The following is a 7,391-nucleotide window of genomic DNA, read 5'->3' on the forward strand; positions in this document are numbered from 1 at the left end:
TGTGGATGATTGTGATGTTAGCTGTGGCTTTGTCATATACGGCCACATATGTTGCATTTAAAATCAATGGAAAAAGACTACCACACTATGGTAGTAGTATGGTATGCTAAAAATCATATATTATAAGAATAACTAAATAAATGATTCTTATCTAAAATGAAGATTTGTAGTTTATTCCCAAAGATAAACACATTACTCTGACCATTTCCTTGCAGTGAACTCTTCTGTTAATAAACCAGGGAGACTCTCAGATAGCAAAGCACTCTAACAAAATACATAAGCCTTTCATAATTTTAGTTCCTTTATTTTTTCCCATATCTATTATTTCTCTCTCTCTACATTTTGTCTAGAGAAAAGAATGCTTGATTTTTTTTACATATAAAATAGGTATTTCTTCCATAGTGCAAACAAAGAAAAATCCCAATCTTCTCTGGGCATTGTCTTCTTCAGCTATCCATGTGAAAATGAAACCTCTCAAGATTCTGACCTTTATTTTCAAAGCCAGTGTGAGTTACAAAAGAAACTTTACAGTTTTTTCAGCTCTAAATTCAGATCAGTTCGAACCATCTGCTTCATTTAGGATTCTCTTAAAAGGAAACTTCAGATGTTTATAATACAAAAGACTTTAGGAGAAAAAAACAAGTCCTCCCTGTTTAGATCTAAGGAGATCTTGTAAAATTTTAGAATTTCTCAAATGTGAAGTCTTCCCATCTCCATTTCATTCAAGATAACACATCTTCTATTCAGATAAATCTTGAAATGAGTTACTCAACATTTCCATTGTAGACACTTATAGGTAACTTCAAACATGTTAGCACTGAAGGAGTACTGCCCCAGGATTAAGCAATAGTACTCCTGATTTAATCAAACAGAGCCACCCACTGATCACTTCTGACCTCTGGACTTACAATACCTTTCACCTTTCTCCCAGTTTCTTTGATGATTTTTTACAAATTCTAGAAATTTATCTGACAGATTATAAATAATAGTGTTAGGCAGCAATGAGGCTGACAGGGAAGAAGAGCTGCAGAAGTGTCTTCTTGCAGTTGAGACTTTCCCCTAGTCATTGGCTGGGGAGAATGTCAGCAGCAGCTAAGAACTTTCAACAAGAAGAGGGAATGAGACTTCCCTGGGCAAAGGGCAGGGGACGGAAGGGTAAATGGATTGATCCTCTCTGTTAATCATGTCCCTCCTGCTATCAGAATATAATGTAGGGTAGCTGTGCTGTTTGTCAGATGATTAAAATTAGGAGACGAGTATATGAGGCTTTGATAGAGGCAGGATTTTCTTACGCTATATAAGCTTTGGTCCAAAAAACATTTTAAATATATTCAAATACATTTTTTTCTCCAAGAGATCTTCCCAACCCAGGGATCGAACCCAGGTCTCCCACACTGAAGGTGGATTCTTTACCAGCTGAGCCACCAGAGAATCCCTAAATATATATATATATACACACACACACACATGATCTTGTTGGCAGCAACTGTTGTTGTTGTAGTTGTCGTTTAGTTGCAGTCATGTCCAACTCTTTGCGACCCCATGAACTGTAGCCTGTCAGGCTCCTCGGTCCATGGGATTTCCCAGGCAAGAATACTCTTTTCTGAAAATTGGTATTTGGTCCAGACAACAGATGTTCTTTGAAGAGGTTGATCATGTGTGTGTACTAAGTCGCTTCAGTCATGTCTGACTCTTTGCGACCCTCTGGACTGTAGCCCAACAGGCTCCTCTGTCTGTGGGATTTTCCCAGTAAAAATACTAGAGTGGGTTGCCACCCAGAGTGGGTTGCCACCTAGAGTGGGTTGTCGACCCAGGGATCGAACCCGTGACTCCCGTGTCTCCTGCACTGGAGGCAGACTCTTCACTGCTGAGCCACCAGGAAGCCCCTCAAACAGATTTAAACATTTAAAAACTTTTTTTTCTCTGTGTTGTGTCTTTGTTGCAGCACATGGGCTCTTCACTGCAGCATGCAGGCTTTCTTTAGTTGTAAGGGTGTCTCTTGTTGTGGAGCATGGGCTCTCTAGTTTCTGCTCACAGGCTTGTTGCCCCAGGGCATGTGGGATCTCAGTTTCCCAGCCAGGGAATGAACCTGCATTGGAAGGCGGATTCTGGACCACTGGACCACCAGACCACCACTGGAAGGCCCAGATTTAAGCACTTAGGAAATGTATGATCTTGCATAACAGATAGCCCAGAGTTGAGAGCTGGCTTCACAGCTCATTGACCAGAACTGATCTGTTGGCAAAGGGAGTGAATGGGTTACTCTCAGACCAATCCATTCCACTTCTGAAGCTGGAGGTGGCAAATAAGTGAATGTCTAAATGGTGTTTGAATTCCATCAGAAATCATCTCGTAGGGGGAGTGGTGACGGTAGAGAATGAATGCTGCCAACCAGCAGCACCACCTACAACTCAAGTAGACAGTGAGCAAAGACAGGCTAGAGGGGTGAAATAGGATGGCCCAGCAGAGTGTAAGAGGCAGAGCCTGGAGAGATCAACTAAAGTTATTTTGCTTTCTAAGAGAGGGCTGTTTAAAGAGCACAGGCAAATCTACAAGTGGAGAGAAAGCTTCAAAGGACACTGAACGTCACGCTAATCCCTCATCAGTTCTTCTTTCCTGTGTGAAGAGGAACAGGATTTTCTAAGTTCACTTGGTGGAGGGATTTAACCCATTAAGAGTATCATAAATAAGATGGACTGATGTTAAAACTTTAAGGTCTCACATTTTACCCTTCTTGCAAGCTAATGGTTGTGATTTCATGGATGTTGGAAGAAGACTTGAAACTCCTGGGTCAAAGACAAAGTACTTTATTACTCAAAGCAATGACAGTTGCCACGATGTGAGCATTTGTGCTGGTTTCCCATGCCCCAATCCCTATAGTATGATGCAAAAAAGGGCCAGGTGACACTTGCATATGTAACAGGTATCATCACAGAAGAGGAACGCTGAGCTTTTATATTATATAAAAGTCTACATATATATGTAATATATATAATATAAATGTATGTTATATAAATATATAATATATATAGGCTTTATATTATATATGTATATTATATATATAATATGTGTGTATATATATACATATATATATATAGGCTTCCCAGGTGATGCTAGTGGTAAAGAACCCACCTGCCAATGCAGGAGATGTAAGAGATGCAGTTCTATTACTGGGTCAGGAAGATTTCTTGGAGGAGGGCATGGCAACCCACTCCAGTATTCTTGCCTGTAGAATCCCATGGACAGAGGAGACTGGTGGGCTATTGTGCATAGGGTTGCAAACAGTCAAATATGACTGAAGTGACTTAGTACACATGAATATACATACACACATATATATATATATACACACACACACACACATATATACACGTGTGTGTGTTAGTCACCCAGCTGTGTCTGACTCTTTGTGACCCCATGGACTGTAGCCCACCAGGCTCCTCTGTCCATGGAGTTCTCCAGGCAAGAATACTGGAGTGGGTTGCCATGCCCTTCTCCAGGGGACCTTCCTGATCCAGGAATCAAACCCTGGTCTCCCACGTTGCAGGCAGATTCTTTACCCTCTGGAGCCACCTGAGAAACCATATACATATATATATATACATGAGAAATGCCAGGCTGGATGAATTACAAGCTGTAATCAAAATAGGCAGGAGAAACATCAACAACCTCAGATATGCAAACGATGCTGCTCTAATGGCAGAAAGTGAAGAGGAACTAAAGAGCCTCTTGAGGGTGAAGAAAGAGAGTGAATAAGCCAGCTTAAGAGTAAATATTAAAAAAACTAAGATCATGGCATCCTGCCCCATTACTTCAAGGCAAATAGAAGGGGAAAAGGTGGAAGTAGAGACAGATTTCCTCTTCTTGGGCTCCAAAATCACTGCAGATGGTGACTGCAGCCATGAAATTAGAAGACTATTGCTTCTTGGCAGGAAAGCAATGACAAACCTAGATAGTGTGTTGAAAAGCAGAGACATTACTCTGCCAACAAAGGTCTGTATAGTCAAGGCTATGGTCTTCCCAGTTGTTGTGAGAGCTGGACTGTAAAGAAGGCAGAACATCAAAGAATTGATGCCTTCAAACTGTAGTGCTGGAGAAGACTCTTGAAAGTCCCTTGGACAGCAAGATCAAACCAGTCAATCTTAAGGGAGATCAACCCTGAATATTCACTGGAAGGACTGATGCTAAAACTGAAGCTCCAGTATTTTGGTCATTTAATGTGAACAGACAACTCATTGGAAAAGTCCCTGATGCTGGGAAAGACTGAGGGCAGAAGGAGAAGAGGGTGTCAGAGGATGAGATGGCTTGATGGCATCACCAATGCAATGAACATGAACTTGGGTAAACTCCAGGAGATGGTAACGGACAGGGAGGCCTGGCGTGCTGCAGTCCAGGGAGTTGCAAAGAATCAGACACAACTGGGCAACTGAACAACAACAACATACATATACATAATATGTTTATATTATAATGAAAAGTAAAGTTTCCTGTTCTTTGCTGCAAAAGAAGACATTATTTTTATTATACTAGACAATGAGCATGACTATCTTTGCTATCTTGGATATCTGGAAAAATATCCCGTGAGTCTACTACTCCACTGGCCACTCAGATTAGTCTGGACCAATAAAACTAAATCTGTCCAATTTTTCTCACACAGCATTCACTTAACCTATTATCAATAAGAGTCGAACTCTCAGGGTAAGGCCAACCTGAAGTATTGACCTCAGACTTGCCTCCCAAGAGTCCAGACCCAGGCAGCTGAACAAATTCCATATATCATCAGGTTCTACCTTAGAAAGTCAGGTGATTTTGTTCTAAGTTTCTATATTGATTTTTCCACTTGGCCTGAGATATTAATCCAGGTGCAGCAGAATGTATTGGTGATTGTACAGGCTCTGTCTTGGGCCTCAAAGAAGTCTAGGGCAATCCTCTCATTTGTAACAACCCAGACCAGTGAGTTGAGGCCAACCTGAATGCCTTCCAGGGATAAGGTAGTACCACTGGTCACTTCAACTAAAGTCAGGAACTAATTTTCTAGTTGGATGACTTCTGCCATAAGGATAACTACAAACAGAGTGTGCATGCATGTCAGTTATCTCTCTGGGAATGTCTCCAAGGTAGCTCTTTTTGGAGAGATTTCTGCAGTCCTAAGGGCTATATAGTCTACAGGTTCTTCCTTAAACCCTGGAAGATTTCTTATGACCACTGCTAAGCTGTAAGTCACTGTGTTTTTAGAAGACAGGGAGGTTAATGTCTGGATTCCACAAAAGAAGTACAGTACAAAGGATGTACATGATACCCACAGAAAGAAAGTGTTATTATAATTGTTGGAGTTTCCTAAATAAGACCTGTATCATTTAGGGGAAGGTGTTGACAGTGCCTCTAACATAAGCTCTCAGCAAACTGGTAAACCTTACATTCCCAGTTCAGTTTAAGCAATTAAGTTTAATCATTGTTTTCAGAAGGACTTCCTAAGGGCAGTCAGTCCAACCTGTCCTGTTTGTCCACACCACCAGCTGGGTGGCATTTGTCTATCAGAGGAAAGGACATAATTTTGAAACTGGGGGATAGGGAAAACATCTAGAGGTGTTAACAGATTTTTCTGTGAAAGATTCAGGAGCTGAGAACATCCTCTATTGTTTCTGATTGATTTCTCAGTGAAATTAGAGGAAATGGGCCAAACTGTGGTCAGAGGCATCAGGCAGAGGATGACAGATCCAGCAGTCAATAAAATATAAGGCACATGCAATGGTTTGGGAGAAATTCACCGGGCGGTTGCCCATCATGACGAAGGTTCCAAAGGTGATTCTGAAAAACAGAGGTCATGCAGATCGATCTCTCTTCTGTGTCTCTTGGGGTCTAGAGTGTCCCCAGTCCCACGTACTATTCTTGTCTGTCCTCCATTGCTTCAAAATTGGTGTGTTCAATTCCACTATTGATAATTTCACGTTTTTTTGTAGCTATCTCCTAATCACACCCAGGCCTTTTACTGAGAAAAAAAAGATGCAAGACTTGGACATTTTAATAAAAGTTATACAGGAGTCAGCGGAATCTAGGTGGGGCGGGCGCCGCGCCCCCGCTGCCAGCTGGTAGCCTCGTCCTCCAAGAGCCGCCTCCTCGCAGCCTCTTCCCTTTTGTAGCGCTGCCCGCGCTCCAGGGCCACTCTCTGCCGATGTCCCAGCCTCGCGCGCTGCTCTCCTCCCAGCCGCCGCCGTGGAGATGCTGCGCGGCGGCCTGGCCTGCGAGCGCTGCAGGTTGCTCCTGCTTAGCGCCATCGTCTTTGACATCATCGCGCTGGCCGGCCGCGGCTGGCTGCAGTTGAGCGATGACAGCCAGACGTCCTCACTGTGGTGGCATTGTTTACTGGAAGTCTGCGACAGCCTCGTGGCGTATGCTTGGGGAAGGGCAGCCGCCGCCACGCTGCTCTGCGGTCTCATCATCCTGGTGATCTGCTTCATCCTCTCCTTCTTTGCCCTCTGTGGACCCCAAATGCTTGTCTTCCTGAGAGTGATCGGAGGCCTCCTGGCCCTGGCTGCTGTGTTCCAGATCATCTCCCTGGTAATTTACCCTGTGAAGTACACTCAGGCCTTTACCCTTCACCTCAACCCTGCTGTCACTTACATCTAGAACTGGGCCTATGGCTTCGGGTGGGCGGCCACTATTATCCTGACTGGCAGTGCCTTCTGTTGCCTCCCCAACTATGAAGATGACCTGCTGGGCAATGCCAAGCCCAGGTACTTCTACACGTCTGCCTAAGGTGGGGAATGAGCAGAAGAACATCACTGCTGCTGAGATAGATTCCAGAGAAAGAAACTGTTTTCCCCGGAATACTTTGAACCTTTTTTTGGGGACAATGTTCATATCATTAAACTATGGTCAAAATGCTAAAATTATCTGGGGAAAGTGTTTCCTAAATGGTGTTATAGTTTCATATTCATCTTTTATATATGTTTTGTAGTGTTAAGTAAGACTTACTTCTTTTGATTAATTACCTAATTATTAAGTTGGCTAAAAAGTTCATTCAGGCTTGTCCATAAGATTGATGGGAAAACCTGAACTCACTTTTTGGTCAACTAATATGCCAATGTTTCCTTATATCTAGCTTAACCACATAATTTATAAGGTAAAAATGAGAAGGCTTCAAAGATTTGAGTAATCTGGTTAGGTTTCTGTTTTTCCCTGATGGAACGGGTTGGGTCTATTAAGGACTAAGGAGAAGAAGAAGATACTGGTAAAAATCATCAGTGACTAAATATTCTAAAACACACAAAAAAATATTTTTTCAAGCCTTTGGCTATTCAAAGAAGCAAAATTGGTTCCTAAATGCATGTCATTTGTGAGAATTTCTAATGAGTATCATGAATAATTGATTTGGGGCCAAGCTTCCCATT

The 7,391-nt window shown here is 42.4% G+C and overlaps 1 pseudogene across 1 annotated transcript; it reads left to right on the plus strand.

The window, feature by feature from the left end:
- Window positions 1-6,219: 6,219 nt before the first annotated feature.
- On the plus strand, window positions 6,220-6,834 carry LOC145504558 (p53 apoptosis effector related to PMP-22 pseudogene; annotated as a pseudogene). Its single transcript, XR_014052298.1, has one exon. The product of XR_014052298.1 is annotated as a p53 apoptosis effector related to PMP-22 pseudogene (transcript).
- The last annotated feature ends 557 nt before the right edge of the window (window positions 6,835-7,391 follow it).

Source organism: Giraffa tippelskirchi, chromosome 5 (assembly GCF_054371585.1).
Source record: "Giraffa tippelskirchi isolate mGirTip1 chromosome 5, T2T-mGirTip1v1.2.pri, whole genome shotgun sequence".
NCBI classification, from domain to species: domain Eukaryota; kingdom Metazoa; phylum Chordata; class Mammalia; order Artiodactyla; family Giraffidae; genus Giraffa; species Giraffa tippelskirchi.